We start from the raw sequence: 26,652 nt of genomic DNA, 5'->3' as shown, positions 1-26,652 counted from the left end.
AAAAACTATGGCCGAAGGCAGAAATATACAAGCGTAACTTCTATGTTACACCGTATATGTGATACCAAACCAGCGCAAAATTTGGCGTCGCCGGCTTTTGCTGGCGACGCTGCATATCGGATCGATGCCTTGAAGTCTAGATTAAGTACTATTGCATTGTCTTAATATCATGTATTTACTGATTATGCAAATCTACTTTATTTACTGCTCAGTGTTTTCCCCAGGACCTTTTTAGCGGGTGCACCACCCAGCTGATTTTACTGACCACCGACTAAAATGTTAGCCAATATTATGCTAAAATGAGATAATATTAAAAGTGTTACATTTTTATTGCCCAAATTATCATTAAATACATTTATGTTAAATTATGCAATTAATTAGTGCTTCAGTATATCAGAACATTATATAATATTAGAGAATACTTTACAATGCTACCCGGCTGGCAACATTTTCTGTAGAGAACACTAACATATGCAGCCCCTGCCTGTTATAGCAGCCATGTTCAGTTCAAGCATTGTCGAGCCAGAGCAGACTTTAACTATGTGTTTAATCCCAATAATATACTGCTCTAGCATATTAGGTTCTCCAGTAGGTCCATTAGGTTCTCCATTATTTCTCTTTAGTTAAAGGGGCATTAAAATGCAAAAATAACTATTGCTTTATATAACTTTAATGACTGCAAAAAGGTTAAACAGACAGTTAAAGTAAATTCCGGAGCACCAATTTACCACTGGGACCAAGCTGAACACATACGTTGAGCCAATGACAAGAGACATGTGTGTAACCAGCAATCACTAGCTAGCTCCCAGACAGTAGTGCAATGCTGCTTCTGATCCAACCTAAGTATGCTTTTCAGCAAAGGATACCAAAAGAATGATGCAAAATTGCTAATAAAAGTAAATGGTAAAAAGTTGTATGTTCTTTCTGAATCATGAAAGCATAACAATTGGGTTTTAAGCCCCTTTGAAGGGATATGAAACCCCCAAAAAATATTTTGGGATTCAGACAGAACATACAATTTATGTTATCAAATTTGTTTTGTTCCCATGATATTCTTTGTTAAAGGGACAGTAAACCCAGATAGAGACTACAATTTTAAGCAATATTCCAATTTACTTTGATTATCTAATTTGCTTAATTCTTTAGATATCCTTTGTTGAAGAAATAGCAATGCAGATGGATGAGCCAATCACACGAGGCATCTGTGTGCAGCCACCAATCAGCAGCTACTGAGCCTATCTAGATATGCTTTTCAGCTTGGAATATCAAGAGAATGAAGCAAATTAGATAATAGACGTAAATTAGAAAGTTGTTTAAAACTACATGCTCTTTCTAAATCATGAAAGAAAAAAATTTGGGTTTCATGTCCCTTTAAGAAATACCTAGGTAGGCGTCTGGAGAACTACATGACAGGAAATAGTGCTGCCCTCTAGTGCTCTTCCAAATGGATAAAATTTTTGCAAAACTGCTGCCATATAGTGCTTCAGAAATGAGTCTGCTCCTGAGCTTAAGTCCATGCTTTTCAACAAAGGATACAAAAAGAACAATTGATAATAGAAGTAAATTAGAAAGTGGTTTCAAATCACATGCTCTATCTGAATCATGAAAGAAAATGTGCGGGTTTCAAATACCTCTAGTTTTAAAGCTTTTTATTGTATATCTCTTCTTTCTTCATTTGTTTTTTGGACTGTGTATCATATTTGTAGCTCGACGTGGTTTATTTTTTGTTTGTTTTTCTGTAGATTGCATTTCATGGATTTACTTCTTCTTTAGCAAAAGTGTAACCCCGCGATTTGTAGATAATAAAACGCAGCAGGAGAGCTGACTAAAATGCAGATGAGGTATCTTGCGGCTGAGACAAGTATCATTGTGTTTGTGCCGGCATGAATGACATTAAACCTTTCACACATCTCTGTACTTTCGGTTTGTGAAGGTTTTCTGTCGTGTCAAGGAAAACCACCAGTTATTAAACATACGTTTACTAGAATCTTCATCCTCACCTCGCAAATTAGTGGTTTCATGAACTCTGTCACACAAAGAAAAAAGAAAGGAAAAGACAAGGTGGAAAATACACATTAAAAAAAGATCAGTACAACAGCACTGTAAATCACATAAATGTAACTTGTCAATCAAAGACAATCAAAGTCTTGTTTTATAGAGAAGAACTAGATAGCTGCGTTCTCAAGGGGAAACTAAAAATATATCAACGAAATAATGTAACTGAGACTATATCAAACAGAAATATGATGCAGACTAAAGAATGTATTGCAAGGGTGTCTTCCCAACGGAGGGTGCATTTTATATATAAATAGGTTTTAACTACAGCTGTTCGGTCAATACATACAATATTATTTACAACAGAAATATAAATGGGCATTTCTTTTGCCAGTATCATGTAGCTAACTATACACAAAAACCAAGCAGTAGTAGAAATAGGGATATCTTGTCAAACTTAATTTGACAGGTACCACACCCCTTTATATGCAAAATCATGTACCTTTATATGCAGATCCTGCCCCTTTATATGCAGATCCCCACCCACTCTCCTCCCAATATTTCCACCCTATCCTCCAACTATTTTACATATTTCACGCCCATTTTATGGCTTATTGCCTTCTTTTAAGAGCTTTTTAACATTTATTTTAATGTTATAATAATAAACAATATAATTTATTTTAAATTGTGTTGTGTTAATGTTTTATTTATTGTTTAACTGATATTTTGTAAGATTTCAATGCTATTACATTAAAAAAAAAAAAAAAAACACAGAACACATTTTAATTCAATGTATTCCTAATAAGGGTATTTAAAAAAAGAAACATACAAAATATCTTCTCTGCGTAATGCCCTCAAGAGGGAGACATGAAAAACATTGAAGATGCGCATTGCAGGAGGTCAAGAGCATAGGCCACAGGATTGACTCGCCTGAGTATTCAAAAAGGACCCACATAATGGGGAGCCAGTTTATTGGAAGGCACACAAAGGTTCAAGTTGCGGGAGGACAGCCAGACTCACCAACCTGGTAGGAAGGTGCGGGCAGACACCTATGATCAGCCTGGAACTTTTGGCGCTGCATAGAACGATGAAGGCAATCCTGAATCTGCACCCACATGGAACAGAGTTGCCGGAGATGCTCCTCCAAAGCCGCAATACCCTGAGACATGAATGAATCGGGCAACAAGGATGGTTGAAACCCATAATTCGCCATGAACGGGGATAACTTGGAGGAAGCATTAATAGCACTATTACGAGCAAACTCTGCCCAAGGTAACAGTTCAGACCAATTATTGTGGTGATCTGAGACATAGCAATGGAGGAACTGTTCCAGAACTTGATTAGACCGTTCCGCAGCCCCATTGGATTGAGGGTGATATGCCGAGGAGAAGGAAAGCTGGATCCCCATTTGAGCACAAAAGGAACGCCAAAATCTGGAGACAAACTGGCTACCCCGGTCCGACACTATCTCCTTGGGTAACCCATGTAAACGGAAGACCCCCCGGGCAAAAATTGTAGCAAGCCCCTGAGTGGTAGGCAACTTCTTCAAGGGAATGCAAAAAGTCATTTTAGAAAAACGTTCAACCATCATAAGGATAACAGTATTGCCATTGGAAACAGGGTGTAACAGGTTAAGTTATGATAATGCTTAAATCTAAGTTGTCTATTCTGTGGCTTATTGTTAGAATCTCAGCTGCAGAACAAGACAGTATTAAATATCTTCAACATTGATATTCACTATTTGTATCACAATGTTCAGAGTAGCTATTATGTTTTAAGTAGCATTGATGTGACATATGTGAATTAATTGTAAAGGTACATAAGGTTCTGAGGTAGCGGTGCTATAGGCAATGCTAAGAACTTGTTACTTTTGGTTAACAAGAGATATGGATACAGTCCGGAGTTCAATCTTATTGCACAGAGAAAGTCTATGTGACTAGGTAGTTGCTAAAGATTATGCTGGCTGTGTCTTCGTTACCAGTATGAGCAAATGTTGTTAAGCTGTCAGTGACTCTCCTGTTACGTCACAGGAGGAGTGGCTATGCTCCGCTCACCGGACTGGACTGCTAAGTTAGTCTGCTCTGCTGGCAGTGAGTCCCCTGTTGCATCACAGGAGGAGTGTCAATTCTCCGGTCTCCAGTCTTCAAGCAGAATGTCTTCCCGGTTCAGACTGCACAATTAGTGTCCTTTGCTGGCAGTGACTCCCCTGTTACATCACAGGAGGAGTGGCTATACTCCGGTCTCCGGTCTTCAACCAGAATGTCTTAGGATTCCTACGGTAGGCACCTACGGAGGTAGGAACTGACTTGAGCGATGTTCTGTATAACGTGGAGCCAAATGTGCTGACGGAAGTCAGTAGTTGCGCTGTTTATGTGGAGAGCAATGACAGATTACTGAGGACTGTGTCCTTACAGTTTGTAATATCACTGGATTAGTGAATTCAATAAGAGTCTGCAGTTACTCCTTGTAGAATTAACTTAGCTGGGAAATAATGTACTTTGCAACTTCTTCCGTTGTAGATGATCAAGTTACTGCTAGGTTGCTAACAGCAGAGGTTAGTTCAGGTACTCCTGTTTCAGCTAACAAAATACTAAGCACCTGTTTGCAGGTGTGTAGGAAATTTATAGACTCTGTGGGAGGGGACTAATTAAAGGTATAAGCTCTGACACAGGGAGCTCGATAATGAAGTCCATGGATAGATGTGTCCAAGGACGCTCACCATTAGCAATAGGTTGAAGAAGACCCACAGGAAGACGTCGAGGAGTCTTATTCTGTGCACAAACTGAGCAGGAGGTAACATACGCAGCAACATCAGAACGAAGACCTGGCCACCAGAATTGTCGAGTGACAGACCAAATCATTTGGTTCTTGCCTGGGTGACCTGTGGCTTTAGGATAGTGGTAAGTGTGCAAAAGTTTAGTTTGAAGATTCTCAGGAACAAAACACTTACCACTAGGTTTCTCAGGAGGTGCATTGGTTTGTGCAGCTAGGATCTCCTCCCCCAAGGGAGAAGTCAAATTAGTACGTATGCTAGCCAAAATATCTTCAGGAGGTATAACTGGAGTAGGTACAGACTCCTCCTTGGACAGAGGCGAAAATTGTCAAGAGAGGGCATCAGCCCTAACATTCTTACTACCAGGCAGGTAGGAAACTACATAATTAAACCAAGACAAAAGTAGCGCCCATCTGGCCTGTCGGGGCGACAAACGTTTTGCTTCAGATAGATAAGTTAAATATTGTGGTCAGTAAGAATGAGCACTGGCACGCTAGTACCCTCGGGTAGATGCCTCCATTCCTTAAGTGCCAAAATTATGGCCAGTAATTCCCTGTCGCCAATTTCATAATTGCACTCCGCTGGAGACAATTTCTTAGAGAATAAACCACACAGATGCAAGGAACCATCAGGTGTAGGATGTTGAGACAAGAGCGCATCTACTCCAGTCTCAGACGCATCGACCTCAAGAACAAAAGGCAGGACAGGGTTAGGATGAGCCAGGACTGGAGTGGCAGCAAAGGCAGTCTTAAGACTATCAAAGGCCTTAATGGCAGTAGGTGACCAATGGAGTGGATCATTCTCTTTAGGGGTCATGTTTGTGATAGGTTTGAGTCAAAGTTTATGACCAGATTGTGACCTTTAAACCATTCTGAGTATTGATAATAATGCAAAGTAAACGGCATTTTAAAATTGTAATGTCTCAGGTCTCCATGACCCACCCACCTCATCCACGGTACTCCATCTCATAAGCAGATATTATTCACAAACTTGGACCTAGATTTGGAGTTTGGCGTTAGCCGTGAAAACCAGCGTTAGAGGCTCCTAACGCTGGTTTTAGGCTACCGCCGGTATTTGGAGTCACTCAAAATAGGGTCTAACGCTCACTTTTCAGCCGCGACTTTTCCATACCGCAGATCCCCTTACGTCAATTGCGTATCCTATCTTTTCAATGGGATTTTTCTAACTCCGGTATTTAGAGTCGTTTCTGAAGTGAGCGTTAGACATCTAACGACAAAACTCCAGCCGCAGGAAAAAAGTCAGTAGTTAAGAGCTTTCTGGGCTAACGCCGGTTTATAAAGCTCTTAACTACTGTACTCTAAAGTACACTAACACCCATAAACTACCTATGTACCCCTAAACCGAGGTCCCCCCCACATCGCCGACACTCGAATAAATTTTTTTAAACCCTAATCTGCCGACCGCCACCTACGTTATCCTTATGTACCCCTAATCTGCTCCCCCTAACACCGCCGACCCCTGTATTATATTTATTAACCCCTAATCTGCCCCCCTCAACGTCGCCTCCATCTGCCTACACTTATTAACCCCTAATCTGCCGACCGCAAAGCGCCGCCACCTACGTTATCCTTATGTACCCCTAATCTGCTGCCCCTAACACCGCCGACCCCTATATTATATTTATTAACCCCTAATCTGCCCCCTCAACGTCGCCTCCATCTGCCTACACTTATTAACCCCTAATCTGCTGAGCGGACCGCACCGCTACTATAATAAAGTTATTAACCCCTAATCCGCCTCACTAACCCTATAATAAATAGTATTAACCCCTAATCTGCCCTCCCTAACATCGCCGACACCTAACTTCAATTATTAACCCCTAATCTGCCAACTGGAGCTCACCGCTACTCTAATAAATGTATTAACCCCTAAAGCTAAGTCTAACCCTAACACTAACACCCCCCTAAATTAAATATAATTTACATCTAACGAAATTAATTAACTCTTATTAAATAAATTATTCCTATTTAAAGATAAATGCTTACCTGTAAAATAAATCCTAATATAGCTACAATATAAATTATAATTATATTATAGCTATTTTAGGATTTATATTTATTTTACAGGTAACTTTGTATTTATTTTAACCAGGTACAATAGCTATTAAATAGTTAAGAACTATTTAATAGCTAAAATAGTTAAAATAATTACAAAATTACCTGTAAAATAAATACTAACCTAAGTTACAATTAAACCTAACACTACACTATCAATAAATTAATTAAATAAACTACCTACAATTACCTACAATTAACCTAACACTACACTATCAATAAATTAATTAAATACAATTCCTACAAATAAATACAATTAAATAAACTAGCTAAAGTAAAAAAAATAAAAAAGAATTGTTACAAAAAATAAAAAAATATTTACAAACATAAGAAAAATATTACAACAATTTTAAACTAATTACACCTACTCTAAGCCCCCTAATAAAATAACAAAGCCCCCCAAAATAAAAAATGCCCTACCCTATTTGAAATTAATAAAGTTAAAAGCTCTTTTACCTTACCAGCCCTGAACAGGGCCCTTTGCGCGGCATGCCCCAAGAAGTTCAGCTCTTTTGCCTGTAAAAAAAAAACATACAATACCCCCCCCAACATTACAACCCACCACCCACATACCCCTAATCTAACCCAAACCCCCCTTAAATAAACCTAACACTAGCTGCGTTAAAAATGCTCTACGCTCCTTTTTTGGAGCCTAGCGCAGCCTTTATGTGGACTCTCAATACCAGAGTTATTTTTATGGTGCGGCCAGAAAAAAGCCGGCGTTAGTTTTTCGGGTCGTTACCGACAAAACTCCAAATCTAGCCGTTGGCCTTTAATAAACAGATCAACAGCTTTACCTGATGTGTAGTCGCATATTCTCCCCTCCTGGCTCACTCACTGTTTGGCGTGTGACGTCATCTGCTATCTCCGATATTCTCTCCGTCTGATTGGATAATCTCTGAGGTGGGTGGCGCAACTGGAAGCAGGAATCAGCCAACCGCTGCAGTGCAATCCTTCGTTCCAAACAACAACTGACAGCCACAAAGTAAGGTGCACATGTAGACTCGGCTAGTAAAGGAATAACTTTATTGACAAATTCTTAAAACCAGCATGTGTATAAAAAGCTGCAATACACACTCCAAAGGCTCAACGGGAGGAAAGTCTCCACTCCAAGGACTGTATGCTGACGCGTTTTGGCTCCAGTGGCCGTAATAGTAGCTACAGTCAGAAGTACCCATGAGTCTTATATATGCCATAAAGCAACCTGATTGGATAAAAACTTCACCTGGAGTGGAGTACTGTTCACACCCACTTACTCACTTGATTGCATATGAACATGTTCAGCATATCACAAATGATAAGGAGGTTAAAAGTTAAACACATACATAAATCAGCTCATAGACGAAAAATTACATTTATGATACATAGATTTAAATACATATTCTTCAACTCTATTAGCATTTCTCTCTTTAGCTAACAAAAATTTACTTCTATCCATAGCTGATATACTAAGTCTCGAGGCCTCAACTTCCTTCCAATTATAACCCCTATTGCAGAATCTCTCCTCCAGTTCCAAAGTCTGTTTGTTGAATTCAGCATCTGAGGTACAATTCCTCCTTAGCCTAATGAATTGCCCTTTTAAGACAGATTTGAAAACTCTCTTCGGATGATTGCTTCGGGCATGGAGGAGAGTATTCCCCGCAATGGGCTTCCTGTAGACCGTAGTAGTTACACCCTCTTATTTAGAACCCATCAAAGTCACATCAAGGAAATTAATGGTCTTACTGGTAAATTTAATTCCTGTCTTGTTCTCATTAAGGATCTGTACAAAATTTGTGGCTTCTACCTCTGTGCCATTCCACACTACCAACAGATCGTCTATGTACCTCCTATAATAAGCTATCCTGAGTTTCCAGCGCTCATGACATCCAAAGATGTGGGACAGCTCCCACCAACCCAAAAACAGGTTGGCATAGGAGGGGGCAAATTTGGCCCCCATGGCTGTCCCACATCTTTGGAGGTAATGAGAACCTTCAAACAAAAAGAAGTTATGAGTTAACAAAAACTCAGTTACTCGTAGGATATACGTACAAAAATTGCGTTCAAAGTAATAAATCTCCGTAAACAGAAGTCTAATGCCTCTAGTCCCCTGTCATGGGGAATAGATGAATAAAGGGAAGTGACATCAATAGTTAGCCAATCATAATTTTCTCGCCAGCAGAAATTTTCTAGCTCCACAAGGAGTTGTTTAGTATCACTTAAATAGCTGGCAAGTCCCCTCACTAAGGGCTGTAAAATTTAATCCAGCCATTGTGAGAGTGGCTCAAACAATGGACCAATACCACTAATGATAGGGCGACCCTTAACATTAATGATGGACTTATGAACTTTGGGTAGAAAGTTAAAGATCGGTGTTACTGGGTTCTCAACTGTTAGAAACTGGCTGGTATGTTGATCTATATACCCTGCCTCACAACCCTCATCTATTAAATTTGTTAACTCTCGTTTGAAACGAGTGGTGGGATCAAAACTTAATAATTGATAATGGACAGGGTCCATTAACTGTCTCAATGATTCTTGGATGAAAAAACTCCTATCCATTACTACAGTAAACCCTCCCTTATCAGCTGTCCTGATTACCAGCTGTTTGTTCAATTTAAGACTTGAAAGTGTGGCCTGTTCTACTCTGTTTAGGTTCTGTTGTTTCCCTCTTTTCATAATATATGCTAGGTTATTGAGATCTTGTTCTATCCTTTTTTGAAATTTTTCCAAAATATTACCTCTCGTGTGGATAGGATAGAAATTGGATACACTAGAAAAACTGGGACCCTTACTCACAAAGTTATCATCTTCTGTTTCAAATATCCTCTCTGTATAAAGACCTTCCAGTGTTTCCAAATCCCAAACCTCTTGAAAAGATAGCGGGTCTTCATTAACCCTTAACCCTGCTTCAGCTGAAGTTTGTGTGTGTTCTCCCTCACTACATTTATTGAAGTATTTTTTCAGAGTCAAATTTCGGATCAATCTGTTCACATCCACTAACGTTTGGAAAAGGTTAAAATTGTCTGATTGTACAAAGTTCAATCCATAACATAAAACCTTCTTTTCCATATCGCTAAGTGGGTGCGAAGATAAATTGATTACCGTTTAGCTGTATTTGGTTTTGGACCTCCCTCTCCTGGGTGGTAATGATGTTGCTTTCAATATGCCTTTGTCTCTTATTTCGTTTCCTCCTTCCCTTCAAATCCTCTTGGGGGTTTTGAAAAAACCTGGGTAATGTCTGAGCTGTAGGTCCTACTAGAGCTGTAAGCCCCTCTCTCCCTGCCTGCCTCTTTTGTTTGATATTTAGACGCTGTGCTCTCATTTGTAGGATTTAACTCAGTGTAGGTATTACACCCCTCAGCCCTATTATCAGATTATGTTTCATCCCCTGAGATGGAATATTCACCTGATGATTCCACCTCACTCTCATTAAAGGTTCCTTATTCCAATATATGGATATAGCTGCTGGTCAGTTGAAACTATGAATTTGCATCTAGAGACAAATTAATTTTGGGAAGCATTATATAGTATACTAATGATAGAATCTGTATGTCTCCTTATTGATATTCATATGTTTCCAGTGCTATATGTTTATATTTATATATCTATTAAAGATTCATTCAGACTAAATCAATGTATTATATTTAAGAATATGTATTTAAATCTATGTATCATAAATGTAATTTTTCGTCTATGAGCTGATTTATGTATGTGTTTAACTTTTAACCTCCTTATCATTTGTGATATGTTGAACATGTTCATATGCAATCAAGTGAGTAAGTGGGTGTGAACAGTGCTCCACTCCAGGTGAAGTTTTTATCCAATCAGGTTGCTTTATGACATATATAAGGCTCATGGGTACTTCTGACTGTAGCTACAATTACGGCCAGTGGAGCCGAAACGCGTCAGCGTACAGTCCTTGGAGTGGAGACTTTCCTCCCGTTGAGCCTTTGGAGTGTGTATTGCAGCTTTTTATACACATGCTGGTTTTAAGAATTTGTCAATAAAGTTATTCCTTTACTAGCCGAGTCTACATGTGCACCTTACTTTGTGGCTGTCAGTTCATGTGATAGGTTTGACCAAGGAAGAAAAGTTTTTAATAAACTTTCTATAGTAATTGGCGAACCCCAAATAATGTTGAATAGACTGAAGACCAACTGGGCGAGGCCACTGCAGAACTGCAGATAACTTGTCAGGATCCATGGAGAACCCTGCAACGGAGATAACATAACCTAGGAAGGTTACTTGAGTCTGATGGAAGTCACATTTCTCGAGTTTACAAAACAGGCCGTTCTCACACAGTCTCTGAAGAACCCGAGTAACATCAGAACGATGAGCGTCAAGTGTGGATGAGTGTATGAGGATGTTGTCTAAGTACACCACAACACACTATTGCAACATATCTCGTAGGACATCATTAATAAATTCCTGGAAAACAGCAGGAGTATTACATAGGACAAAGGGCATTACAAGATACTCATAATGCCCGCTCCTGGTGTTAAATGCTGTTTTCCATTTGTGGCCCTCCTTGATCCTAACGAGATTGTACGCTCCTCTCAAATCAAGTTTAGTAAAGACCGTAGCTCCCTTGAGGCGGTCAAAGAGTTCTGTAATGAGCGGAATAGGGTAAGCATTCTTAAAGGTAAGACAATTAAGACCCCTATAATCGATGCAAGGTCTTAACTCACCACCCTTTTTCTTCACAAACAAGAAGCCAGCCCCTGCAGGAGAGCAGGATTTGCGGATAATCCCCCGTGACAGAGCATCGGCAACATACTCCTCCACCTCCATAGCACAATTCTCTGCAACAGACAGAGGGTAAACCCGACACGAGGAGGGATGGCTCCGGGTTGCAGGTCTATGGCACAATCGTAAGACCAGTGAGGAGGCAATGTACCGGCATGCACCTTGTCAAAAATGTCTAGGAACTCTCGGTACTCCTCTGGCAATTGAGATACGGAAGAAGTGCACAAGACTTTAACTGGTTTCCGAAGACAAGTGGAAATACATTGCGGAGACCACAACAAAATTTCGGACCTGCACCAGTCGAGACAGGGATTGTGCTTTTGGAGCCAGGGATAACCCAGAACAACCAGAAAATGTGGAGAGTTTATCACCTGGAACTGGAGGGTTTCAAAATGGAGAGCTCCAACAGCCATGGATAAAGGAGCAGTTTCGTGAGTAACGAGTGTGGGCTGATGGGGCCTGCCATCAATGGCCTCAATAGCAAGCGGAACGGACCGAGGCAAAACGGGAATGGAGTGCTTTGATACAAAAGCACTGTCAATGAAATAGCCCGCAGCACCGGAGTCAACAAGAGCCTGGGTGACTATGGAGGAGTCCACCCAGGAAAGGACAACCGTGACCAAAGGTTTCCCCTTTAGCGGTTCCGGGGACGAGGATAAACCACCCAAGGTCTTCCCCCGACAGGACCTTAGGTGCGAGCGTTTCCTGGCTGTGTAGGACAAGACTTTAAAAGGTGGCCCTGTAACCCACAATAGAGGCAGAGCCCCTCCCACCTCCTAAAGGCCCTCTCCGCTGCGGAGAGATGCGTGAATCCCAACTGCATCGGCTCAGCAGTACCTGGTAACTCAGGACCAGGAGGTATGGGAGGAGAGGGAGGCATGGGTGGGAACGAACACGTAGGAGACAACAGAAAAGGAGGCTTCCGCAAGCGCTCCTTGAAAGAGGGCCTCTCTCTGAGTCTGATGTCAATTAGGATCAAAAAAGACACCAATGCCTCGAGATCCTCTGGTAAATCTCTGGCAGCAACTTCGTCTTTAATCGCATCAGAGAGCCCATGAAAGAAAGCAGCAACAAGAGCTTCATTGTTCCAAGCTACCTCTGCGGCAAGCGTACAGAACTCAATGGCATACTGAGCAACAGATCTTGTACCTTGCTGAATGGACATGAGTCATTTAGCAGCAGAGGAGGAGCTAGCCGGAACATCAAATACCCTTCGAAAGGAGGCCACAAATTCAGGGTAATTAGAAACCACAGGTTTATTAGTCTCCCACAAGGGATTAGCCGAGATGAGAAATCCCACCTTAGCTCTGTCAGAGGGAAACTCCTGAGGTAACATCTCAAATTAAAGGCCCACCTGGTTCAAAAACCCTCTGCACTGATTAGGATCGCCTCCATATCGCTGAGGTAGAGGTGCAGAACCGGACATGCTCCTGGTAGGACTAGGTGCAGCAGCAGAAACGGGAGCAGCCAAAACTTGCAAGACACTTTGGTCCAAATGTGCAGTGCGAGTCAGCAGGGTTTGCAGGGCTAGTGCAAATTGATCCAAGCGGTGATCCTGTTCATCCATCCTGGAAATTATGGCAGGTAAAGGTGGATTATTAGCACCATCAGGATTCATGGCCCTTGCGTAATGTCAGGATGCCAGGAATCAGACTGAGACGAGACACCTTTATTAATAGCAAAAAATTATAAAAAGTCCAAGTCAAATAACAAGCCAGGAATCAAAACCAGAGCTGGTAGTCAGACGAGCCGAGTCATGAGCCAAAGCGAATAGTCAGACGAGCCGAGTCAGGAGCCAAAGCAAGTAGTCAGATGAGCCGGAATCAGGAACAAGGAGAACAACAGAGTCAGGAACAAGCCAGGGATCAGGAACCAGGAGGGACGTCAGAAAGCCAGGTAATACACAGGAGCTCTCAAAAACAGGTCTGAGACAATGCAAGGGCAAAGCATACTGATCAGAGGCCCTTTAAATAACAAGTGATGACATCACAATTCTGAGACTGCATCCTGTCTCACATGGATGATGTATACCTGTCTGGCCATAAAAGGAAGTGCAGGAAATGAGCAGCATCACACAGTATGCACCAAAGATTTCAATGCGATTAAATTAAACACAGAATGTATTTTCTTTTTTAAAACTTTATTTATGAGTCATAAAGTAGCAAAAAAAAAAAGATAAGTTTTATACAGATAAGTTTTATGCAGCATATATACATATAACAAAATTATTATATTTTTTTTAAAAAAAAGCCTTTTATTTTAGTACTGGCAGACTTTCTACCAGTACTTAAGATGGCGTGACAATTGTGAGGTGGGGGAGGGAAGAGAGCTGTTTGAGGGGGTCATGGAGGGATCAGGGGGTGGAATGTGTCAGGTGGGAGGCTGATCTCTACACTAAAGCTAAAATTAACCCTACAAGCTACCAAATGAACTGCTTCACTGCGGGGCATAATACAAGTATGGTGCGCAGCAGCATTTAGCAGCCTTCTAATTACCAAAAAGCAATGCTAAAGCCATATATGTGCTATTTCTGAACAAAGGGGATCCCAGAGAAGCATTTACAACCATTTATGCCATAATTGCACAAGCTGTTTGTAAATAATTTCAGTGAGAAACCTAAAGTTAGTGAAAAAGTGAACAATTGTTTTTTATTTGATCGCATTTGGCGGTGAAATGGTGGCATGAAATATACCAAAATGGGCCTAGATCAATACTTTGGGTTGTCTACTACACTACACTAAAGCTAAAATTAACTCTACAAGCTCCCTACAAGCTACCTAATTAACCCCTTCACTGCTTGGCATAATACAAGTGTGGTGCGCAGCGGCATTTAGCGACCTTCTAATTACCAAAAAGTAATGCCAAAGCCATAAATGTCTGCTATATCTGAACAAGGGGGATCCCTGAGAAGCATTTACAACCATTTGTGCCATAATTGCACAAGCTGTTTGTAAATAATTTCAGTGAGAAACCTAAAGTTTGTGAAAAAGTTTATGAAAAATTTAACATTTTTTTATTTGATCACATTTGGCGGTGAAATGGTGGCATGATATATAACAAAATGGTCCTAGATCAATACTTTGGGTTGTCTACTAAAAAAATATATATACATGTCAAGGGATATTCAGGGATTCCTGAAAGATATCAGTGTTCCAATGTAACTATCGCTAATTTTGAAAAAAAAATTGGAAATAGCAAAGTGCTACTTTTATCCATTGCCCTATAACTTGCAAAAAAAGCAAAGAACATGTTAACATTGGGTATTTCTAAACTCAGGACAAAATTTAGAAACTATTTAGCATGGGTGTTTTTTGGTGGTTGTAGATGTGTAACAGATTTTGGGGGTCAAAGTTAGAAAAAGTGTGTTTTTTTTACATTTTTCCTCATATTTTATATTTTTTTTTATAGTAAATTATATGATACTAGTCCTAAAGCCTGTTTGCATGGGCCATTTTTTGCAGTACAGCGGTCCCACCCCTTGCGCTCTCTCCCTCCCCCTTTCTTTTGCTCTCTCTCTCCCCCTCCTCTCTTTTGCTCTCTCTCCCTCTCTTTTGCGCTCTCTCTCGCTCCACCTCTATTTTGCTCTCTACCCCCTCTCTTTGGCTCTCTCTATCCCCCTCTCTCTTTTTTTGCTCTCTCTCCCCTCTCTTTTGCTCTTTCCCCTCTCTTTTTGCTCCCTCTCTCCCCCTTTCTTTTGCTTTCTCTCTCCCCTCTCTTTTGCTCTCTCTCCCTCTCTTTTGCGCTCTCTCTCGCTCCACCTCTATTTTGCTCTCTACCCCCTCTCTTTGGCTCTCTCTATCCCCCTCTCTCTTTTTTTGCTCTCTCTCCCCTCTCTTTTGCTCTTTCCCCTCTCTTTTTGCTCCCTCTCTCCCCCTTTCTTTTGCTTTCTCTCTCCCCTCTCTTTTGCTCTCTCTCCCCCTCTCTTTTGCGCTCTCTCCCCCTCTCTTTTGTGCTCTCTCCCCCTCTCTTTTGCGCTCTCTCTCACTCCCCTTCTCTTTTACGATCTCTCCCCCTCTTTTGCACTCTCTCTCTCCCCCTCTCTTTTGTGCTCTCTCTCTCCCCCTTTCTTTTGCGCTCTCTCTCTCCCCCCTCTCTTTTGCGATCTCTTTCCACTCTCTTTTGCGTTCTCTCTCCCCCTCACTTTTGCGCTCTCTTCCCCCTCTCTTTTGCTCTGTCTCTCTCCCCATCCCTCTCTTTTGCTATTTCTCCCCCTCTCTTTTGCGCTCTCTCTCTCCCACCTATCTTTTGCGCTCTCTCTCTCCCCCTCTCTGTTGTGCTCTCTCTCTCCCCCCTCTCTTTTGCGCGCTCTCTCTCTCCCCCTCTCTTTTGTGCTCTCTCTCCCCCTCTCTTTTGCGCTCTCTCTCCCCCCTCTCTTTTGCACTCTCTCTCTCCCCTCTATCTTTTGCGCTCTCTCTCTCCCCCTCTCTTTTGCGCTCTCTCTCCCCCCTCTCTTTTGCGCTCTCTCTCCCCCTCTCTTTAGCGCTCTCTCTCTCCCCCTCTCTTTTGTGCTCTCTCTCCCCCTCTCTTTTGCGTTCTCTCTCCCCCTCTTTTGCGTTCTCTCTCCCCCTCTCTTTTGTGCTCTCTCCCCCCTCTCTTTTGTGCTCTCTCTCCCCCCTCTCTTTTGCGCTCTCTCCCCCTCTCTTTTGCGCTCTCTCTCCCCCTCTCTTTTGCGCACTCTCTCCCCCCTCTCTTTTGCGCTCTCCCTCCCCCCTCTCTTTAGCGCTCTCTCTCTCTCCCCCTCTCTATTGTGCTCTCTCTCCCCCTCTCTTTTGCGTTCTCTCTCCCCCTCTCTTTTGCGTTCTCTCTCCCCCTCTCTTTTGTGCTCTCTCCCCCCTCTCTTTTGCGCTCTCTCTCCCCCCTCTCTTTTGCACTCTCTCCATCCCTCTCTTTTGCTCTCTCTCTTCATCCCTCTCTTTTGCGCTCTCTCTCTCCCACCTCTCTTTTGCGCTCTCTCTCTCCCCCTCTCTTTTGCGCTCTCTCTCTCCCCCTCTCTTTTGCGCTCTCTCTCTCCCCCTCTCTTTTGCACTCTCTCTCCCTCTCTCTCTCTCCCCCCTCTCTTTTGCGATCTCTCTCTCCCCCTCTCTTTTGCGCGCTCTCTCTCCCCCTCTCTTTTGCGCTCTCTCCCACCTCTCTTTTGCTCTCTCTCTCCATCCCTCTCTTTTGCTCTCTTTCCCCCTCTTATTTTCTCTCTCCCCCTCTCTTATGCTCTCTCTCTTCCCTCTATTTTGCTCATTCCCATCTCTTTTTCTCTTTCCCCTCTCTCTCTCCCCCTCTCTTTTGCACTCTCTCCCACCTCTCTTTAGCTCTCTCTCTCCATCCCTCTCTTCTGCTCTCTCTCCACCTCTCTTTTGCTCTCTCTCGTTCCCCCTCTTATTTTCTCTCTCCCCCTCTCTTTTGCACTCTCTCTCTCCCCCCTTTCACTCTCCACCCTCTTTTGCAATCTCTCTCCCCCTCTCTTTTGCACTCTCTCCCACCTCTCTTTTGCTCTCTCTCTGCATCCCTCTCTTCTGCTCCGTCTCCACCTCTCTTTTGCTCTCTCTCGTTCCCCCTCTTATTTTCTCTCTCCCCCTCTCTTTTGCACTCTCTCTCTCCCCCCTTTCTCTCTTCACCCTCTCTTTTGCAATCTCTCTCTCCCCCTCTGTTTTGCGCTCTCTCTCCCCCTCTCTTTTGCATTCTCTCTCCCCCTCTCTTTTGTGCTCTCTCCCCCCTCTCTTTTGCACTCTCTCCATCCCTCTCTATTGCTCTCTCTCTTCATCCCTCTCTTTTGCTCTCTCTCTCTCCCACCTCTCTTTTGTGCTCTCTCTCTCCCCCTCTCTTTTGCGCTCTCTCTCTCTCCCCCCTCTCTTTTGTGCTCTCTCTCCCCCCTCTCTTTTGCACTCTCTCTCCCCCTCTCTCTCTCCCCACTCACTTTTGCGTGCTCTCTCTCCCCCTCTCTTTTGCGTGCTCTCTCTCCCCCTCTCTTTTGCGCTCTCTCTCTCCCCCTCTCTTTTGCTCTCTCTCCCCCTCTCTTTTGCTCTCTTTCCCCCTCTTATTTTCTCTCTCCCCCTCTCTTATGCTCTCTCTCTCTTCCCTCTATTTTGCTCATTCCCATCTCTTTTTCTCTTTCCCCTCTCTCTCTCCCCCTCTCTTTTGCACTCTCTCTCCCCCTCTCTTTTGCACTCTCTCCCACCTCTCTTTTGCTCTCTCTCTCCATCCCTCTCTTCTGCTCTCTCTCCACCTCTCTTTTGCTCTCTCTCGTTCCCCTTCTTATTTTCTCTCTCCCCCTCTCTTTTGCACTCTCTCTCTCCCCCCTTTCTCTCTCCACCCTCTCTTTTGCAATCTCTCTCCCCCTCTCTTTTGCACTCTCTCCCACCTCTCTTTTGCTCTCTCTCTCTCCATTCCTCTCTTCTGCTCTCTCTCCACCTCTCTTTTGCTCTCTCTCGTTCCACCTCTTATTTTCTCTCTCCCCCTCTCTTTTGCACTCTCTCCCCCCTTTCTCTCTCCACCCTCTCTTTTGCAATCTCTCTCTCCCCCTCTGTTTTGCGCTCTCTCTCTCTCTCTATCCCCCTCTCTTTTGCATTATCTCTCCCCCTCTCTTTTGCGCTCTCTCTCCCCCTCTCTTTTGTGCTCTCTCTCCCCCTCTCCTTTGCGCTCTCTCTCCCCCTCTCTTTTGCACTTTCTCCATCCCTCTCTTTTGCTCTCTCTCTCCATCTCTCTCTTTTGCGCTCTCTCTCTCTCCTTCCTCTCTTTTGCACGCTCTCTCTCTCCCCCTCTCTTTTGCGCTCTCTCTCCCCCCTCTTTTCCACTCTCTCTCCCCCTCTCTTTTGCGTTCTCTCTCCCCCTCTTTTGCGTTCTCTCTCCCCCCTTCTTTTGCCCCCTCTCTCCCCCCTCTCTTTTGCGCTCTCTCTTCCCCTTCTCTTTTGCACTCTCTCCATCCCTCTCTTTTGCTCTCTCTCTCCATCCCTTTCTTTTGCGCTCTCTCTCTCCCACCTCTCTTTTGCGCTCTCCCCCCCTCTCTTTTGCACTCTCTCTCTCCCCCTCTCTTTTGCACTCTCTCTCTCCCCCTCTCTTTTGCACTCTCTCCCACCTCTCTTTTGCGCTCTCTCTCCCTTCCCTTTTTTTTGCTCTCTCTCTCCATCCCTCTCTTTTGCGCTCTCTCTCTCCCACCTCTTTTTTGCGCTCTCTCTCTCCCCCCTCTCTTTTGCGCTCTCTCTCCTTCCTCTCTTTTGCATGCTCTCTCTCTCCCCCTCTCTTTTGCGCTCTCTCTCCATCCCTCTCTTTTGCACTCTCTCTCTCCCCCCTTTCTCTCTTCACCCTCTCTTTTGCAATCTCTCTCTCCCCCTCTGTTTTGCGCTCTCTCTCCCCCTCTCTTTTGCATTCTCTCTCCCCCTCTCTTTTGTGCTCTCTCCCCCCTCTCTTTTGCACTCTCTCCATCCCTCTCTATTGCTCTCTCTCTTCATCTCTCTCTTTTGCTCTCTCTCTCTCTCACCTCTCTTTTGTGCTCTCTCTCTCCCCCTCTCTTTTGCGCTCTCTCTCTCTCCCCCCTCTCTTTTGCACTCTCTCCATCCCTCTCTATTGCTCTCTCTCTTCATCTCTCTCTTTTGCTCTCTCTCTCTCTCACCTCTCTTTTGTGCTCTCTCTCTCCCCCTCTCTTTTGCGCTCTCTCTCTCCCCCTCTCTTTTGCTCTCTCTCCCCCTCTCTTTTGCTCTCTTTCCCCCTCTTATTTTCTCTCTCCCCCTCTCTTATGCTCTCTCTCTCTTCCCTCTATTTTGCTCATTCCCATCTCTTTTTCTCTTTCCCCTCTCTCTCTCCCCCTCTCTTTTGCACTCTCTCTCCCCCTCTCTTTTGCACTCTCTCCCACCTCTCTTTTGCTCTCTCTCTCCATCCCTCTCTTCTGCTCTCTCTCCACCTCTCTTTTGCTCTCTCTCGTTCCCCTTCTTATTTTCTCTCTCCCCCTCTCTTTTGCACTCTCTCTCTCCCCCCTTTCTCTCTCCACCCTCTCTTTTGCAATCTCTCTCCCCCTCTCTTTTGCACTCTCTCCCACCTCTCTTTTGCTCTCTCTCTCTCCATTCCTCTCTTCTGCTCTCTCTCCACCTCTCTTTTGCTCTCTCTCGTTCCACCTCTTATTTTCTCTCTCCCCCTCTCTTTTGCACTCTCTCCCCCCTTTCTCTCTCCACCCTCTCTTTTGCAATCTCTCTCTCCCCCTCTGTTTTGCGCTCTCTCTCTCTCTCTATCCCCCTCTCTTTTGCATTATCTCTCCCCCTCTCTTTTGCGCTCTCTCTCCCCCTCTCTTTTGTGCTCTCTCTCCCCCTCTCCTTTGCGCTCTCTCTCCCCCTCTCTTTTGCACTTTCTCCATCCCTCTCTTTTGCTCTCTCTCTCCATCTCTCTCTTTTGCGCTCTCTCTCTCTCCTTCCTCTCTTTTGCACGCTCTCTCTCTCCCCCTCTCTTTTGCGCTCTCTCTCCCCCCTCTTTTCCACTCTCTCTCCCCCTCTCTTTTGCGTTCTCTCTCCCCCTCTTTTGCGTTCTCTCTCCCCCCTTCTTTTGCCCCCTCTCTCCCCCCTCTCTTTTGCGCTCTCTCTTCCCCTTCTCTTTTGCACTCTCTCCATCCCTCTCTTTTGCTCTCTCTCTCCATCCCTTTCTTTTGCGCTCTCTCTCTCCCACCTCTCTTTTGCGCTCTCCCCCCCTCTCTTTTGCACTCTCTCTCTCCCCCTCTCTTTTGCACTCTCTCTCTCCCCCTCTCTTTTGCACTCTCTCCCACCTCTCTTTTGCGCTCTCTCTCCCTTCCCTTTTTTTTGCTCTCTCTCTCCATCCCTCTCTTTTGCGCTCTCTCTCTCCCACCTCTTTTTTGCGCTCTCTCTCTCCCCCCTCTCTTTTGCGCTCTCTCTCCTTCCTCTCTTTTGCATGCTCTCTCTCTCCCCCTCTCTTTTGCGCTCTCTCTCCATCCCTCTCTTTTGCACTCTCTCTCTCCCCCCTTTCTCTCTTCACCCTCTCTTTTGCAATCTCTCTCTCCCCCTCTGTTTTGCGCTCTCTCTCCCCCTCTCTTTTGCATTCTCTCTCCCCCTCTCTTTTGTGCTCTCTCCCCCCTCTCTTTTGCACTCTCTCCATCCCTCTCTATTGCTCTCTCTCTTCATCTCTCTCTTTTGCTCTCTCTCTCTCTCACCTCTCTTTTGTGCTCTCTCTCTCCCCCTCTCTTTTGCGCTCTCTCTCTCTCCCCCCTCTCTTTTGTGCTCTCTCTCCCCCCTCTCTTTTGCACTCTCTCTCCCCCTCTCTCTCTCCCCACTCACTTTTGCGTGCTCTCTCTCCCCCTCTCTTTTGCGTGCTCTCTCTCCCCCTCTCTTTTGTGCTCTCTCTCTCCCCCTCTCTTTTGCGCTCTCTCCCACCTCTATTTTGCTCTCTCTCTCCATCCCTCTCTTTTGCTCTCTCTCCCCCTCTCTTTTGCTCTCTTTCCCCCTCTTATTTTCTCTCTCCCCCTCTCTTATGCTCTCTCTCTCTTCCCTCTATTTTGCTCATTCCCATCTCTTTTTCTCTTTCCCCTCTCTCTCTCCCCCTCTCTTTTGCACTCTCTCTCCCCCTCTCTTTTGCACTCTCTCCCACCTCTCTTTTGCTCTCTCTCTCTCCATCCCTCTCTTCTGCTCTCTCTCCACCTCTCTTTTGCTCTCTCTCGTTCCCCTTCTTATTTTCTCTCTCCCCCTCTCTTTTGCACTCTCTCTCTCCCCCCTTTCTCTCTCCACCCTCTCTTTTGCAATCTCTCTCCCCCTCTCTTTTGCACTCTCTCCCACCTCTCTTTTGCTCTCTCTCTCCATCCCTCTATTCTGCTCTCTCTCCACCTCTCTTTTGCTCTCTCTCGTTCCCCCTCTTATTTTCTCTCTCCCCCTCTCTTTTGCACTCTCTCTCTCCCCCCTTTCTCTCTCCACCCTCTCTTTTGCAATCTCTCTCTCCCCCTCTGTTTTGCGCTCTCTCTCTCTCTCTCTCTCTCTCTCTCTCTATCCCCCTCTCTTTTGCATTATCTCTCCCCCTCTCTTTTGCGCTCTCTCTCCCCCTCTCTTTTGTGCTCTCTCTCCCCCTCTCCTTTGCGCTCTCTCTCCCCCTCTCTTTTGCACTTTCTCCATCCCTCTCTTTTGCTCTCTCTCTCCATCTCTCTCTTTTGCGCTCTCTCTCTCTCCTTCCTCTCTTTTGCACGCTCTCTCTCTCCCCCTCTCATTTGCGCTCTCTCTCCCCACTCTTTTCCACTCTCTCTCCCCCTCTCTTTTGCGTTCTCTCTCCCCCTCTTTTGCGTTCTCTCTCCCCCCTTCTTTTGCCCCCTCTCTCCCCTCTCTCTTTTGCGCTCTCTCTCTTCCCCTTCTCTTTTGCACTCTCTCCATCCCTCTCTTTTGCTCTCTCTCTCCATCCCTTTCTTTTGCGCTCTCTCTCTCCCACCTCTCTTTTGCGCTCTCCCCCCCTCTCTTTTGCACTCTCTCTCCCCCTCTCTTTTGCACTCTCTCTCTCCCCCTCTCTTTTGCACTCTCTCCCACCTCTCTTTTGCGCTCTCTCTCCCTTCCCTTTTTTTTGCTCTCTCTCTCCATCCCTCTCTTTTGCGCTCTCTCTCTCCCACCTCTTTTTTGCGCTCTCTCTCTCCCCCCTCTCTTTTGCGCTCTCTCTCCTTCCTCTCTTTTGCATGCTCTCTCTCTCCCCCTCTCTTTTGCGCTCTCTCCATCCCTCTCTTTTGCGCTCTCTCTCTCCCACCTCTTTTTTGCGCTCTCTCTCTCCCCCCTCTCTTTTGCGCTCTCTCTCCTTCCTCTCTTTTGCACGCTCTCTCTCTCCCCCCTCTCTTTTGCGCTCTCTCTCCATCCCTCTCTTTTGCACTCTCTCTCTCCCCCCTTTCTCTCTTCACCCTCTCTTTTGCAATCTCTCTCTCCCCCTCTGTTTTGCGCTCTCTCTCCCCCTCTCTTTTGCATTCTCTCTCCCCCTCTCTTTTGTGCTCTCTCCCCCCTCTCTTTTGCACTCTCTCCATCCCTCTCTATTGCTCTCTCTCTTCATCTCTCTCTTTTGCTCTCTCTCTCTCTCACCTCTCTTTTGTGCTCTCTCTCTCCCCCTCTCTTTTGCGCTCTCTCTCTCCCCCCCCCTCTCTTTTGTGCTCTCTCTCCCCCCTCTCTTTTGCACTCTCTCTCCCCCTCTCTCTCTCCCCACTCACTTTTGCGTGCTCTCTCTCCCCCTCTCTTTTGCGTGCTCTCTCTCCCCCTCTCTTTTGCGCTCTCTCTCTCCCCCTCTCTTTTGCGCTCTCTCCCACCTCTATTTTGCTCTCTCTCTCCATCCCTCTCTTTTGCTCTCTCTCCCCCTCTCTTTTGCTCTCTTTCCCCCTCTTATTTTCTCTCTCCCCCTCTCTTATGCTCTCTCTCTCTTCCCTCTATTTTGCTCATTCCCATCTCTTTTTCTCTTTCCCCTCTCTCTCTCCCCCTCTCTTTTGCACTCTCTCTCCCCCTCTCTTTTGCACTCTCTCCCACCTCTCTTTTGCTCTCTCTCTCCAACCCTCTCTTCTGCTCTCTCTCCACCTCTCTTTTGCTCTCTCTCGTTCCCCTTCTTATTTTCTCTCTCCCCCTCTCTTTTGCACTCTCTCTCTCCCCCCTTTCTCTCTCCACCCTCTCTTTTGCAATCTCTCTCCCCCTCTCTTTTGCACTCTCTCCCACCTCTCTTTTGCTCTCTCTCTCCATCCCTCTATTCTGCTCTCTCTCCACCTCTCTTTTGCTCTCTCTCGTTCCCCCTCTTATTTTCTCTCTCCCCCTCTCTTTTGCACTCTCTCTCTCCCCCCTTTCTCTCTCCACCCTCTCTTTTGCAATCTCTCTCTCCCCCTCTGTTTTGCGCTCTCTCTCTCTCTCTCTATCCCCCTCTCTTTTGCATTATCTCTCCCCCTCTCTTTTGCGCTCTCTCTCCCCCTCTCTTTTGTGCTCTCTCTCCCCCTCTCCTTTGCGCTCTCTCTCCCCCTCTCTTTTGCACTTTCTCCATCCCTCTCTTTTGCTCTCTCTCTCCATCTCTCTCTTTTGCGCTCTCTCTCTCTCCTTCCTCTCTTTTGCACGCTCTCTCTCTCCCCCTCTCATTTGCGCTCTCTCTCCCCACTCTTTTCCACTCTCTCTCCCCCTCTCTTTTGCGTTCTCTCTCCCCCTCTTTTGCGTTCTCTCTCCCCCCTTCTTTTGCCCCCTCTCTCCCCTCTCTCTTTTGCACTCTCTCTCTTCCCCTTCTCTTTTGCACTCTCTCCATCCCTCTCTTTTGCTCTCTCTCTCCATCCCTTTCTTTTGCGCTCTCTCTCTCCCACCTCTCTTTTGCGCTCTCCCCCCCTCTCTTTTGCACTCTCTCTCCCCCTCTCTTTTGCACTCTCTCTCTCCCCCTCTCTTTTGCACTCTCTCCCACCTCTCTTTTGCGCTCTCTCTCCCTTCCCTTTTTTTTGCTCTCTCTCTCCATCCCTCTCTTTTGCGCTCTCTCTCTCCCACCTCTTTTTTGCGCTCTCTCTCTCCCCCCTCTCTTTTGCGCTCTCTCTCCTTCCTCTCTTTTGCATGCTCTCTCTCTCCCCCTCTCTTTTGCGCTCTCTCCATCCCTCTCTTTTGCGCTCTCTCTCTCCCACCTCTTTTTTGCGCTCTCTCTCTCCCCCCTCTCTTTTGCGCTCTCTCTCCTTCCTCTCTTTTGCATGCTCTCTCTCTCCCCCCTCTCTTTTGCACTCTCTCTCTCTCCCCTCTCTCTCTCCCCTCTCTCTCTCCCCTCTCTCTCCCCCTCTCTTTTACGCTCTCTCCCCCTCTCTTTTGCGCTCTCTCTCTTCCCCTCTCTTTTGCACTCTCTCCCACCTCTCTTTTGCTCTCTCTCTCTCCCCCTCCATGCCCCCCGCCACGTCGCTCACACCCGGCCATGCCCCCATCATGCCCACTTTAGCCTGCAACGCCTGTTCAGGTAGGGACTCTAAGGCCAGGTGTGTTTGTCCTTGCGCGCAGTCTCTACTGCGCATGACAGCTTCGAGCAAACACACTTGGCCTTTTATTATATAGGATGATGAAAATAATGGTATCTTTAAAAAAATCCATTTAAGTCCATTTAATGGCGAGAAAAACGGTATATAATATGCGTGGGTATAGTAAATGAGTAAGAGGAAAATTACAGCTAAACACAAACACCGCAGAAATGAATAAATATAGCCCTGGTCTTTAACGGTTGAAGTAATGGTAAACTCTCCTCTTTATAAGAACAGATCTGAAATGTTAAGTGATATTTTAAATGGAGTTTAATTCATTATTTGTAAAAAAGATGCACTATAACTTACTTTTTAATATAGATATAAAATTAAAATACCCCGCACTCCGATGCCCACTTAAAAAGTACATTTTTCTGTAAGGTAACGTTTTGAATTGTTTTCCAATCAACGCTCTTCCCATTTGACACTTTTGTTGCAGCTAGAACGCTGATTGGAGAACAATTCAAACCGTTAGCTCACAGAAAATTAGACCTTTTAAGCAGGCGGCGGAGCGCAGGGTATTTGAATTTCATATCTGTATTAAAAAGTAAGTTACAGAGCATCCTGTTGGGGAGGCCTGAGAGCAGATTTGAAAACCATTAGTCTAGCAATATCTGAATACTAAACCAGCTGATGTTACTCTAGAGGTTTTATGACATCAAGCTATAAATTCATTCCTGCAGAGTCCACAGCCTCCTTGTAGGGCTGTGAATGGAAGTAATAGACACTGCACAAATGAAGTTAAAAAAGGAAATAAAAGGTAAACTCCTTTTAAAACTTAAATCATGTCTCTGTGTTTGTTGCTACCACCCAACGGAAATTAAATCATGACTCTGTGTTTGTTACAGCCACCCAATAGAAGTTGGCCAGGTTTTCATTATAGCTGAACCAGTGCATAGGTGAAATAATCAGTTAGTAACCATGGTTACTGATCAGCTGGTTACTTCACCTGTGCAATGGTTCAGTTAAAATGAAAAACTGACTTGTTGGAGGACTTGGTTGAGAAACACAAATTTAGGAGGCTAAAGACTACATTACCCAGAAAACCACAGGGTGCAACAGGAATACTCCCAGTTCGGGCTGAACTACATAGTAGATCAAAAACATTCTGGCACTACAGGGGTCAGTGTAAATACAAACAATACTTATTGGTGTACATTAAAAAATAAAACAAAGGTTTATGGCAAATAATCCTGATGCATTTAACTCTACAATTAGTGCTTAGTCATTGGTATTAAATACTACTATTTAAACTATTACCAGCCTATCAAAAAGCAGTCAGAAATTCAGCTATTATAAATCATATTAACTCTAGCCTGGTTGATTTATTTTCAACAAATAGGTGGTTAATATGTTTGCCCCTCTCCCTTGCTAATTCAGCTCCCGCTTGAACCTCATTAACTTTCCTGGGAATGTACAAAAAAGCATTATGAAATCCACTTATTAACCCCTTGGTTATCATAGAGCTTAGCATAGCAAAAGCATAACTGAATATTTTCAAGATTAAAATCTGCTTAGTTTTTTTTTTGTTAGTTTGTTTTAATTACATTTTATTGGCAATAATATATTATAGAGCTGTTAAATATTGTAATGGCAGAGAAAAAAAGTAAAAAAAAAAAACAATGCTGACGGATTTCCTTTAATGGGAATTGCCTGTAAACAAAAATAAAATCTGTTATTGATTTCATGTAATTACAGTCTGGATTTCCATCATCCCACGATAAACTGCTTCTCTATTAACATTGGCAGTATTGACATAATGTTTCTATTAAAGTGAAGAGGTCAGTATGCATTAAATTTCATTATAAAATGATGCCTACTTAGAGGTTACTACACTTTTGCTGGAAAGTAATTCCATATATTTACCTACATCCAGGGAAGCATTATAACTTAGGACACACAAGATGTGCATGGAGCAGCAGAATTTAGTATTATGTTGTAGTCTGCATGAGCATATATGCACATATGCCTTGCATACCAGCAATAAAATATTGTGCCTGCGTAGATAGCCTGCTTTGGCTTTCAATGCATCAATGTGTGCCCATAAAAAAGAAAAACCTGTACCCAAAACAGGAGAATAATATGGAGAACAGCTAGAGAAAGAGAAGCAAGATGGAGAACAGCTAGAGAAA

Source organism: Bombina bombina, chromosome 7 (genome assembly GCF_027579735.1).
Source record: "Bombina bombina isolate aBomBom1 chromosome 7, aBomBom1.pri, whole genome shotgun sequence".
Classification (NCBI taxonomy): domain Eukaryota; kingdom Metazoa; phylum Chordata; class Amphibia; order Anura; family Bombinatoridae; genus Bombina; species Bombina bombina.
Note: the sequence above shows the minus strand (reverse complement) of the source record.